Source organism: Polypterus senegalus, chromosome 3 (genome assembly GCF_016835505.1).
Source record: "Polypterus senegalus isolate Bchr_013 chromosome 3, ASM1683550v1, whole genome shotgun sequence".
NCBI lineage: Eukaryota > Metazoa > Chordata > Cladistia > Polypteriformes > Polypteridae > Polypterus > Polypterus senegalus.
This window is the reverse complement of record NC_053156.1, coordinates 76,628,971-76,643,114: the sequence shown is the minus strand read 5'-3', so window position 1 is coordinate 76,643,114 and position 14,144 is coordinate 76,628,971.

Sequence of the window (14,144 nt, the reverse complement as noted above, 5' to 3'; positions counted from 1 at the left end):
AGGTGTCAGACATTCCGATATATAAGATGGAGCGAGATTATTTAAGGCTTTGTAAACCATAAGCAGTATTTTAAAGTCAATTCTGAATGACACAGGTAACCAGTGTAGTGACATCAAAACTGGATGATGTGCTCAGATTTTCTTTTCCTAGTTAGGATTCTAGCAGCTGCATTCTGCACTAGTTGCAAATGTTTTATGTCTTTTTTGAGTAGTCCTGAGAGGGGTACGTTACAGTAATCTAGTCGACTGAAAATAAAAGCGTGAACTAATTTCTCAGTATCATTCAATGATATAAGAGGTCTAACTTTTGCTATATTTCTTAAGTGAAAAAATGCTGTCCTAGTGATCTGATTAATATGTGATTTAAAATTCAGGTCACAGTTAAAAATTACCCCTAAATTCTTTACCTTCGTCTTGACTTTTAATCCTAATGCATCAAGTTTATTTCTTACTAGCAAAATACCCGCGCTTCGCAGTGGAGAAGTAGTGTGTTAAAGAAGTAAAGAAAAAGAAAAGGAAACATTTTGAAAATAACATAACATGATTGTCAATGTAATTTTTTTGTCACTGTTATGAGTGTATATATACATATACACACACATACATATACATACATATCTACATATATACATATACATATATATACACATACATATATACATATATATATATACAGTATGTACACACACACACACACACACATATATATATATATATACATATATATATACACACATACATATACACATATATATATATATATATATATATATATATATATACCCTTGCTTAGGGTGCCAGAATACATCGAGGAAGAAAAATGAAAAATATTATTTGTACAAAATAAATAATTAAATGGGAAGGCTATTTCGTATCACTGCAATACGCTGCTTGTTAAAACAGATCACTTCTGCTCTTACTTGCACTTAGTGCTGCGTGTGTATTACGAACTATCATATCTGTTGAAGTTCTATTTAAATTTTATATATAAGTAATTTTTATTTAGTCGACAGAAATATTTTTGGTAGGAATGTAAGTTAAATGTAGTCATCATTGCATACATTTTTCTTCACCATAGAAATTTAAAGACTAAATTCAACTTACATTCCTACCAAAGATATTTCTGTCAACTAAATAGAACTTCATTATATCCAATGCTATCCTATACTTGAAAAGATATATTTTTTCGAATCTGATCGCGCATTTTAGATCGACTTGACGTGCACCACATCGAGCCCGCGTGCTATTGTGCTTTCGCCTGCCTGCCTCAATAAGTCACTGTCGATTCACTCTTACTTTTTTACCGTTCATTTAATCATGGCCAGTTGCGAAAAAAATAGAAAATGGAAGGAGGATTACACTGAGTATGGCTGATTGGTGATCTGTTTTTCTGCATTAACCTCATATTTTTTCATACTTCTTCTCAAACCAAGGGGGTGCCAAATCAGCCTAGTCAATTACAGGGAGTGCGAGGGTAAAATGAATCGGGAAGTGCTGATATATATGTATGTGTGTGTGTATATATATATTTAATCATGGCTAGTGGCGGAAAAATTATAAAATGGAAGGAGGATTACACTGAGTATGGCTTTACCAAAACAATTATTGATGGCAAATCGATTATTCATAAAGCTTCAATTGGTGATCTGTTTTTCTGTGTTAACCTCATATTTTTTCATACTTCTCAAACCAAGGGGGTGCGAGGGTTTAAATGAATGGGGAAGCACTGATCAATGTAATCGGTGTACCAGGAAATCATGCATTGAGAGAAGTTCCCCTTTGCTTGGAATGCAAAGCGTGATTAAATGTGTGATTTTTTAACGCGTTATGGAGCACATGCATCGAAGCTTCTCAGCTGTGCTTGTGCTAAGAAAAGGAAACATTTTAAAAATAACGTAACACGATTGTCAATGTAACCTTTTGTAAGTAGTGCCTGGAGGATTCAGTGTGGAGAAACTCTAGAGACAGCGTGTGTATTAACTTGTGGATAGGATTAAACTGAGTATGGCTTTACCAAAACAATTATTGATGGCGAATCGATTATTCATAAAGCTTCAAATGGTGATCTGTTTTACTGTGTTAACCTCATATTTTTTCATACTTCTCAAACCAAGGGTGTGCGAGGGTAAAATGAATCGGGAAGCGCTGATCAATGTAATCGGTGTACCATGAAATCATGCATTGACATAAGTTCCCCTTTGCTTGTATTGCAAAGTGTGATTAAATGCGTGATTTTTTAACGCGTTATGGAGCACATGTATCAAAGCTTCTCAGCTGTGCTTGTGCTAAGAAAAGGAAACATTTTAAAAATAACGTAACACAATTGTCAATGTAACCTTTTGTAAGCAGTGCCTGGAGGATTCAGTGTGGAGAAACTGTAGAGACAGCGTGTGTATTAACTTGTGGATTTTTCTGTGAGTATTTGGTGGCATCGTCACAAACTCGCTTCCGTAACACTGCGTGCGTTAGCTGCGGAGCTCAGCTCAGTGCGAAATGAGGTGAATGGGAGGGGAGATGATGACGTGACTCCCCCACCCGCCTTAACTGTCAATCCCCCACAAACACAGTCTCTCGGAATTTTATAAGCACAGCCAATCACATGCAATTTAAACTTAGTTACAAAGTGATCAAAACTCTCGTTTATATCCTGCGTCCTCTCATTAAACTTGTATCCTGCATTACCCGTGGGCACGACAAACGCCAGCGGCAGCCTGTTTATGAACTTAATTTAAACTTTAGGTTTACACCTTGCTTTGTTTCCGAAGTTGCAGCACTCATGAATATGGTTGTATATGTCATTCACTCGCTTCTTATTGTTTCACTGCCTTCTCAATTGTATAATGCATGTTTTCCTCAGCGCTTTTTGGAGCTCTTCCTGGTTTTCTACACACTGCGTTGACAGTCAGTTCACGTGATTACGTGGGAGGCGTGATGATGTCACACGAAACTCCACCCCCACGGCTTTCGAGCTCAACTCCATTACAGTAAATGGAGAAAAATAGCTTCCAGTTATGACCTTTACCCGTAGAATTTCGAAATGAAACCTGCCCAACTTTTGTAGGGACGCTGTAAGGAATGAGCCTGCCAAATTTCAGCCTTCTACCTACATGGAAACTTGGAGAATTAGTGATGAGTCAGTGAGTGAGTCAGTGAGGGCTTTGCCTTTTATTAGTATAGATAACCTCATTATTATTGCCAATCACAGTGGTGAATATGTGCAGTGTTGCTGTAGTGACTCATTGCTGTTCAAGAGCGACATGACAGCTGGTACTGAGTTCGCAGAAGAGGCTTTACAAGGTTTTTGGGGGAGACACGCGGATTTAGAAGTGATCACAGGAGTCCGGACTAGTCCCGCTTTGGGACCACTACAGTATACAAGTAAAATGAACTGTTGCCAGTGGAAAGAATTGTGTCGTTTATGATTATTGCTGATGTCTTGAAATAGACTGTGCCTATCTCAAATGTCCTTCCCATTTACAACGTGCTTTATTCCTTGTCCCTCATATCCAGTGACCCTGCCTTAATATTGTAGCGACTAAGGACAGTGAAACACAATACAAGTGCTGGAAAACGTGGTGCTCCGAAAATGCTGAGTTTATTAAACTGGAACTGGGCAGAACAGCCATAAAAACTTCCCCAACCTCCTGTGTTTTTTTAGGGTCCCCCGACACACCTCCCCCATACCCCTTTCTTCCTGTCTCCTCCCTCCCACTGCACATGCACCTTCTTCTTTCTATGTGGTTATAAAAATGTGGAGCCTTCCCTAAACAGAAAACATTAATTACAGTATGTCACACTGACCCCCCACCTAGTCACTCGCCCCGAGGGATCACAAAAATCCAATAAATGTTTTGGTAGCCTTCTTTTACGTCTGGGCTGTGGAGGAACATGTACCTGAACTGGGGCTTACAATTGGAATAGGGATGGAAGTCAATGGTGGGGCGTCTTTGGCATCCATGTTTGAAGGAGAAACTAAATAGGCACCTAAATATGGTGCAAGCCGATCAAGATGAAGAACAAGTTTCTTCCCTTCTGGTGCAATTTGTACACTGTAAACTACTTCCCCTAGGTGAGCAAGGATCTGACAGAGGCCTACCCATGGGCTATCCAGTTTTGGGCAACGCCCTCTTCGACGCCGATGGCGGTATACCCAGACCTGTTCTCCCTCTCGAAAGTGCCTTCCTTGGGCTCGGATGTCATAGTTGCGCCATTGTCGCTCCCCTGCAGCATTTAGCTGGTCCCTGGCAAAGGCGTGGGCTTTCTCCAGTCTATCTTGCAAACAGCGACTATATTCGGGACCTGGGCAAGGAAAGAGCGAATCAGGGGGAAAGCCATAAGCAAGGTTTGGGGGAGTCCTGATCTCCCGTCCTAGCATCAAGAGTGCAGGCGTACATCCAGTAGACTCTTGGAAAGCAGAATGGCATGCCATAAGGATAAGTGGTAATTGGTCATCCCAGTCCTTCTGACCCTGGGATGTGAAAAGTGCAAGTTGTATACCCAGAGTCCGATTAAACCGTTCCACTAATCCATTGCTTTGTGGATGTAAAGGGGTAGTCCGAGTCTTCTGGATCCCCAGCTGCTGACAAATCTGCTGGAACACCCGGCACTTAAAGCTGCACCCCAGATCAGAATGAAGTTTATTTGGGATGCCAAAACAGCTAAAGAAACCCTCAATAAGTGCCTGGGCAACAGTCACAGCCTCTTGATCAGGAAGGGCGTAAGCTTCTGGCCATTTTGTAAAGTAGTTTATTGCCACAACAACATACGGGTTTTCCTTCTCTGACTTAGAAAAAGGACCTAACATATCAACACCCACCCGTTCCATGGGAGCTCCCACCTGATACTGCTGTAGGGGCGCATGGGACTGTCCGGGAGGGCCTTTCCGGGCTGTACATACATCACACCTCCCTCTTTGATCTTCTACATCCCTCCAGCAGTGACTCCAGTAGTATTTCTGTTGTATCCGGCGTAAAGTTTTTCTTATGCCAAAATGCCCAGTTCCTGGGGCCCCATGGTGATCTTTAAGAACTTGCTCCCTGAGGTCTTTTGGAACCACCAGTTGCAACTGCAATTCATCTGTGGCAGGTACGCACCAGGACCGCATTAGAATCCTATCCTGTAGAGCAAGACTGTCCCACTGTGCCCACAAGCCCTTTACTTCCAGGGATTCTCTAGCTACCTCTGCCCAATTGGGTTTACACTGGGTCTCTAACCACTGAATGATCAATTGTAGGGCTAGATCTTCTTTCTGTCGGCCTTCCCAATTTATAACCATGTCTATCCAATTTAAGGCTCGACACCCCGGACCTGTCTCACCTGCTCTTTCAGCATCCTGGGCTTCCTCACAATGACCACAACCCTCGGCTTCCCACGGCCTCCGGGAAAGAGCATCTGCATTGCTGTGACGCTGTCCAGCTTGATGTTCCACACAGAAATTGTATGCTTGAAGCTGCTCGATCCATCGGGCAACCTGTCCCTCAGGTTCTTGGAATGCCAGCAGCCATTGTACAGCAGCATGATCCGTGTGGATGACAAATGGAAGCCCACATAGTAGATGTTTAAAATGCTGAACTGCATAAACTACAGCCAGGAGTTCCTGGCGAGTCACACAGTAGTTTCTTTCTGCTTTTGACAATGCCCGACTATAATAGGCCACCACCCGTTTACCATCAGGATGTGTCTGGGAAAGTACTGCCCCTAAGCCCACATTACTTGCATCAGTGTCCAAGAGGAAGGGCAACTTCAGGTCAGGAGGAGCTAAAACAGGAGCCTGGCTGAGGGCTTATTTAAGGCCACTAAATGCCTCCTTACATTCCTCTGTCCAGTGATAAGGCACATCTGTGTGCAAGAGATTATGTAGAGGTGCTACAATTGTGGCAAATCCTAGGATAAACCTACGGTAATATGAGGCCAAGCCTAGGAATTCCTTAACTTGACGTCAGTCACTCGGTTCTGGCCAATGCATCACAGCATTTACTTTTCCCTTCTCAGTGGCTATACCTTCGTGGCTGATCTCATGACCCAAAAATAAAATTTTCTTTCGCATTAGGTGGCATTTCTGTGGGTGAAACTTTAGTCTTGCACTCTGTATCCTCTGTAAAACATCCTCTAGGACTTTAAGTGCATCATCAAAAGTATTCCCGTGTACCAAGAGATCGTCCAGGTACACCAAACACTGTGTAGGTGGAATCCCAGCAAGCACTCGTTCCATCAAACGTTCAAAAGTCGCAGGGACATTTCATAGTGCAAAGGGCATGAACCAGAACTGCCACAAACCTCGCCCTGTAGAGAAAGCAGTTTTAAGTCGTGCCTGCGGGGTAAGAGCCACCTGCCAATACCCACTGCGAAGGTCCAATGAGGAGAACCAGGCAGACCCAGCAACCAGTTCAAGAGATTCATCAATCCGGGGTAGAGGATAGGAGTCCTTAAGTGTGACACTATTTAGCCGTCGGTAGTCAACACAGAACCTCCAGCTGCCATCTGTTTTTTTTTACCATTACTACTGGGGAGGCCCAAAGGCTTTCAGAAGGTTCAAAAATACCTGCGTTCTTCATCTCTTCCAGGATCTGATTTGCTGCCTCCTGCCAGCCCAAGGGGATTCTGCGTGGAGTCTGCTGTACAGGGGGGGCATTACCAGTCACAATAACATGCTGAACTAGATGGGTTTGTCTGACATCAACTGAATTGGTAGTAAAACAATCCTCATACTTTATTAAGAGTGCCTTCAGGCGCTGGCCTTGTACAAAACCAAGCCCCTCCATATTGGCCTCCCAAATCGCTTGAATAATTTTCGACGCTTGAGGTACACCAGTTTCTTTGCAGCTTGATGAAGGCCTGTCTGCCTTAACAGGACAATGTGGAGGTTCTGGTGCTGCCCCCATCAAGAGGCTGCAATAAGATTGTACAGCAGAAAGGGCATCCATGTGTGGTGATTTTATGGTAGTAGATTGGTTTTGAAGTGTGACAGGCTGGACCAAGCTTGATACAGCAGCCATGGCTGAGCTCTCCAAAGATCTTGAGGAAGAGGTTAAAGGCAGGATAGAATCCCCAGCCAGATGCAGAGTTTCTGTCTGTAAATTGATACTGGCACCAGGGTTCTGCAAAAAGTCCAGCCCCAGAATACATAGATCTTCCACTGCAGCTACCCAGACTTCATGCTCTCCGGTCCAACCAGCCAATTCCATCCTCAGTTTCAATCTTCCAATCATTGGCATTTTCTCCCCAGTGACTGTACTCAAGTGTGTTGTAGTGGGCTCAAGGTTGAAGTCCCGTGGGAAGGTGTCAGGGCGTACAAGTGTAACTGGAGAACCAGTATCCACCAATGCATAGCAGGGCTTATTTTCAACATGGATGGCAACATAGCAGCTTGCCCCTGCACCTATCTGCCCCACCCGGAATTCTAGCTCAAAAGATGGATTGAACTCCTCTGCAGTGACTTTTTGTAACAATCCCCCATTGTTCCTCGGGACGGCTTTAGGGACCAGTGCGGTCCCATCTACGCTGGCCCCCCAGTGTTTCCCGGCAGTTGTTCATCTTTTACTGGACAGTCCCTCTTTAAATGGTCACCTCTTCCACAACGCCAACACAAGCGAGCGTTTGACACAGTTCGCCCACAGCCTTCTTGGCTACCTGATCTTGTAATCGAATTCTGTGTCCCATCTTCTGCAGGTTGTGCTCCCCGTGCCTGATGAATCAGATGCTGGCTCTTGATCATGTGTAAACTGCTACCGCTAACAGGTGGGGGTTCTTTCAAGACTTCTTCCACTCTCTGAGCTATCTGTAGAGACTGTTCCAAGGTAGATGGAGCTGCCAGGCACACCTGCTGTCTCAAGGGAAGAGGTGTCGATCCCCTCAGAAATGCCTCTGTGGCTAAGGTGTCCTGAGAGGCTGGAGGGAATTGAAAGAAGGCTTTTCTAGTTAATGCCTGAGCATCTGCAGTAAAGTTTCCTAAACTTTCTCGTTCCTCACGGACCCTGCTGGTGACACCTCTTTGACTCACACGGTGACCCAGAAATGACACTTTTTTTCGGAGAAAGTGACACTTATCAGGATGAAGTTTAAGGTTGGCCACACAAAGCTTCTGCAGAACCTCCCTCAAGGACTCCAGAGCCTCCTGGAATGTCTTGCCATGAACCAGTAAATCATCCAAGTAGACAAGGCATTGAGTACCAGACATGCCTGCCAATACCTTATCCATTAACCGTTCAAAGGTAGCTGGAGCATTGAAAAGACCAAAAGGCATAACTCGGAACTGCCAGAGTCCCTTTCCTGTGGAGAATGCAGTCTTAGGTCGAGCTTCAGGTGTTAGCGGCACCTACCAGTAGCCACTGCGCAGGTCTAGTGATAAAAACCAGGCTGATCGTGCCACCAAATCCAGGGACTCATCAATGCGAGGCAACGGATAGGAGTCCTTGATGGTTACAGCATTTACCCACCAGTAATCAACACAAAATCGCCACTTGCCATCTTTCTTGGGGACAAGGACCACAGGAGAGACCTAGGGAGACTCAGAGGGTTCGATAATTCCGGCCCGTCTCATTTCCTGCAGAATGTTCTCAGCTGCTGTCTGTTTAGCTAGTGGCATACGGCGGGGGCACTGTTTGATAGGGGAAGCACTGCCAGTATTGATGTCATGCTGCACAAGAGAAGTCTGGCCAACATCATCTGCGGAGGTAGCAAAACGGTCCCTAAAGTCATGTAACAACAGCCAGAGCTGGCGCTGTTGCTTGTGTGTTAACCCTTTCCTGTTGGCATTCCAAACAGTGCGGACAACCTTCATTACTGGTACGGGTTGAGTGATATTAGTGAAAATAGGCACATGTTCTTTTTGGGGAGCCACCACTGGTGGTTCCCTTCTGCCTTGCTGGTGCCCTAACAAGGGGAGTGTCCCAATGCCTTGAAGATACAGTGTCCCCATCTGAAGATCTATTCGCGCTCCAACTGCTTGTAAGAAATCAAGTCCTAAGATACAGGAGTTGTTGATATTAGCCACCCAGACATCCTGCACCCACTGCTTCTCAGCAATACAAATGTCTACTTGTGCTCTGCCTAACATGGGGGTCATCTCACCTGTAGCTGTCATCAACTTAGTAGAATTGGCTGCACATGGGACCGCCACATCCAACATGTCAGGATGGATAATAGATGCAGTTGACCCTGTATTCACCAGTGCCTTGCATACATGGCCGCCAATCAAACCTGAAAGGTGACAGTAATCTCCCTCACCCAACTCACCAATAGGGACTGTTCTTGTTCCCTCCTACACTGGTCCCATGTCGTTTCCCGGTACAATGCTTACTTGGGAATCCTCTTGTTTAGCCCTAGTGGGGCAGTCACGTTGCAAGTGTCCATGTTGTCCACAGAACCAGCAGCGGGGTAGGCACATTAGGCGTGAAGGATTCCTGAATTTCTGTACGGTAGTCACTGGAGCCACCGCCTCATACTCTTGTTCTACATCTATGGCCTTAGTTTGGTGGCTAGCTTCCGGTCTCCTCACCTTGGTCAACTCTGCTGATGCAAGAGGTGCTTGGCTGTAACCCTCTTTAAGTATTTGTTCTGCCTCCTTGGCTGCAGACAAAGCTTGTTCCAAGGTCTCAGGCTTAGCGAAACAGACCTGCTGTCGGAGATATGGCGGGCTCAAACCCCGCAGAAATGCCTCCTTAGCCAACTCTGCCTGCATGGATCTGTCAAAATGGGGATAACCCGCCGCACCAGAGACTGTACATCTGCTGCAAATGCCCCCTGGGCCTCAGTTGTCCTGCGAACCCTCTGCTCCAGCTGTTGTCTTATTGTAGTCACAGCTTCTATATGGCCAAACCGTCGCTCCAATGCAATTTCCAAAGCATGGGAATTTAACAGCTTATCTTCTGGCGCATCCGTCAGAACCACCAATGCATCACCATCCAATGCTGCAGCCAGCTGCACAGCTTGGTCCTCCAAACTCCAGCCATTTGCCCTGGCAATCATGCGAAAACGGGTGTTGTATGCCTCCCAAGACCCAGTTCCACCAAATCTGCCAATCTTTAATACAGTCCCACCCATCCGTTGTGTCTTTATTTCATCACTCACAAGCACCGCCTCCTTAGCCGCCCTAAGCCACGTGTTGTCCATGCAGCATAATAGTTCTGTGTACCCACGGCGCCCTTCACGCAATCCTTCAGCCAACACGTTTATTGCCTCTCCATCTACGTCTGCCAATAACTGCCCTGCTCCATAATCCTCCGTCCATCCGTACGCTAACACACTCGGGAAGCGCTGCAATTCTTTCGTTTCTATCGCTCCGTCCGGCCTCGCATTAAATTGAGCGTCTTCCATAAAATGGGGTCGCGCTGCAGGCTTAACAGCATTCAGCCTGATAAATGCAAACTTAAATAAAATGCGAATGAGGCTCTAAGTCGCCCTCTTGCTTCACGTGGGCTGAAAACCTGCCCTCCTCCATGAGTGCTAACTGCCTAGGCAAACTTATATGCGGCGTGAACGCTTCTTTAAATACACTCTCACCCGGACTTTGTCTGCTGCTTTGTTTCAGTTCCACACTGTCGCGACTCCGTTTGTCTAATAACCAAATCCCACTTCTGATCACCAATGTGACGTCCCGTCGAATAAACACACTCAGGAGCCGCTTGTCCGGGGAAGTCTTCCAAATGCCGACTGGCTTTTTATTCAATATGTCGCGATATAAACTGTGCCCTACAGCCCGTTGTCTGGGTCACGGGACACCTCCAAAATAACAAAGACTAATCACCTTCGTCCTATCTACCTCTCTTAAAACAGTTACTTCCCTTCTTTTACACCTTATGCTGTTCTCTTCACTTTTTTCCACCTCTCCAACTCACCCTTCCGGCCACACCACCCCTTTTTATCACGCCCCGTTAATTAACCCGGATCCCTGTCACTCGTCCTTCTCTAGGGAGGTGCCCCAAACCCTTACAAACAGGGTTCCCCCAAGACTCCACCCCAACACTGCTTCCCTTCCCTATAACCCATGCAATGGCAAGACACGTCACAATATTTAATGAAATCATCAAACTTGAATTTTTAACCTAATAGCATGCATTTGATTGAGTGATGGTTAGAGGTCCCATGAATTGCTTTTTATATGGCGGGCTTGGTGTCTCGTAAAGGCGCCTCGTTTCATTTTCCACGTGTAGTACATCGTATCTTGGCTGTCGCTTTTGTACCCACAAATTTCCTTGCAGTACATTACATTACACATTCTACTGTTGCCATGTGTTAATGACTCACCACATCGTGTACTTGAGACCCAGTGTTAACGCAGCGGAGAGGTGGTGTTTGCGCATCCCGTACGTTTGACAGCATAGCCGGGCGCTGTGCACTTTCCCCAAGGACTCGTCAAAAAGATGTGGTAAAGTCTTGTATTTCCTGCTCGTTCACTCCGGTAGTCGCTATGGGAGTTCGCTCCATCGTCCCACTCCTGACACCACTGTAGCGACTAAGGACGGTGAAACACAATACAAGTGCTGGAAAATGTGGTGCTCCAAAAATGCTGAGTTTATTAAACTAGAACTGGGCAGAACAGCCATAAAAACTTCCCCAACCTCCTGTGTTTTTTTAGGGTCCCCCGACACACCTCCCCCATACCCCTTTCTTCCTGTCTCCTCCCTCCCCCTGCGCACGCACCTTCTTTCTTTCTATGTGGTTATAAAAATGCGGAGCCTTCCCTAAACAGAGTAAACAGAAAACATCAACTACAGTACGTCACAATATTCTTTTATATTTGTCGGCGATTGTATTAGCTGTGGACCTGATCTAATTTTCCAACCAATGGACACTTTGTAACATCCTACAAAATGCTCCGCTCTCCAGAAGCCTGTTCAGGTCTAGTTTTGCACTCTCCTGGGATAAAGAGTTACTTAGATATAGTGGAAGGATTCAGTTATGTGTTAGATTAGGTAAAGGGCAAGCTAAAGAATAAAACAAGACACCCCACCTACAGGGTCTGCTAGAGCCAATCCCAGCCAACGCAGGATGCAAACCCCGCGCAGGGCGCCAACACACACACAGCACAATTTAGAATCGCCAATGCACCTAACCTGTCTTTATATTGTGGGAGGAACCCACGCACACACGGGGAGAACATGCAAACTTCACGCAGGTTGGACCCGGGAAGTGAACCCGGGTTTCCTAACTGCGAAGCAGCAGCGCTACCCACTGCACCGTCTACAAGACTCCCCGTTAAGGCTAATAGTGCTCCAATGTACATTTCAAGTCAGGGTATTTCAGAGACTGTTGATTTTTCATTTGTGACTGTATTCCCAAGTCCACCTGTTATGCTCTCCGGTAAATTCCATATACTGTATTGTATGTTATCAAGTTTGTTAATTTTCAGCATTATGTGGAGGACTTGCGGGAGGTGAAGGTTACACTTCGCTCTCAGGTCGCTTATTGCGCCGCATCCCGCAACCCTCCTGTCCTCCATTCCTTCTGCAGTAAACCAGTTCTCTGTTACTGACCTCGCGTTTTCTCTTCTTTTCCATTGTCTTTTGACTTCTGATTTTAATTACTTAACTTTTCTTTCTTTACGCACATCGAGTACCTTTTGTTAGTGATGTTGTAGTGTTTTTATTTAGTATGATCTGTTGCTTCACTCTGATTTAAAGAAGAATTGCGAAAAGGACACTAAAGCTTTACTTTTCTTTCTAGCACACAATTGTCATAACGTTTCTTGTTATAAACTCCAGCCGGTTACATAAAAGGAAAAACAGTTGTTTTCTGACTTCCGTATCGTGGCCGTAAGACTTGTGACTCGTTTTGAAATTAAGCAGCAGTTGCAATCTTTTCTCTGCATGATTGGCTATTGGCTACAGTGGGTCTTAAAAAAAAACACTGGCGTCAGCCCATAGATTTGTAATAAACTGAATTTTCAAGTAATTGGTTGAAATGTGCACACAAAATTTAGAAATCTCTAATATCAGTCTCTAGAGCTCTTGGGTTATAATGATGTCTCCAGTCAACACAGATTCATTCAAAGTTCAACATGAGTGCCTCTATGAAGTTTTGCATAAACAGGAGGATCACTCATGGGCCAAGAGAGATGATTTACTATCAGCAAACTTCATCAGGATGCAATGTGCCCTGTCCAATTCAATCTTTAACTCACCATTAAATGAGAGTGGACAGGTATCGATTGGCATCCATTGTACATAGTTTGTTGTTTTCATTAACTGACTCACCTGTCTTTTCCCCAGTACCTCAGGTGGCCCATTACATTTCCTGCAGCTTTTCTTTAAGACGCTTCTAAGATTTCTCAGTTGGACAGTCAGTCTGTTGTTCTACAAAGCCCTATTGGTGTGCTGGTATTGGAGTAATGTTTTCCTCTAGTATATTTGAGGCTAATTTTCTGCATCCTGTGTCTTGAAAGAGAACGGCTGTGATCTTCATGGTCTTCTCATATTTTATTTAAGTCAAAAGGTACTGTATTCAAAGCCACCACCTATTTTAGTTCCATTTCTCAGAAAATCAGCAAAGCTTCTGGGATATTGTTTTACTATTACTGTATCTTGCTGATTGTGAGGCATTGAGATTTTGATTAATTCATTTCTGTCAGTTACATTTCATCAACAACAATTCATACCTTTTCTTTAGCAGAAGAATGTCTTTCCTGTGTTGTGGCTGGTTTATTACCAGATGCTATCCTTTCTAAATGAAATTCAAAGCTTTCTGGCCAGTCACTTGCATCCACAATTGCAGCTGAGTTGTTGGTGTATGTCACAATTGAAGTGCTTGGGTTGGAAGAGATGGAGCACGAATAACCAGCAGAGCAGAACTCCTCAGTTGGGTTACTGAATGGAGAATGGGGTGGGAAAAACTCCAACAGCATCCTGCAGTGGGCTGCAAAAATTCCTATTGTGCTTGAGTGATGGAAACTCACATTTTCCCAAAATAATGACATAATGTGGTAAATCATCTCAATCTCTGTAGAGGGTGTTTAAGAAGGTGAAGAGTTTTTACATTATTAATTACTATCTTCAATTTTAATTTTAAGGAAAAAGATTTCACTTTGTGGCTTTACCATTCTACACACTAATTAATTAGCAAAAGCATGATAAATAGCATTACCTTTTATTACATTGCACTTATTGGTTTTATGCACTTTTTGCACTTACCCTTTACTGGATGAGTGC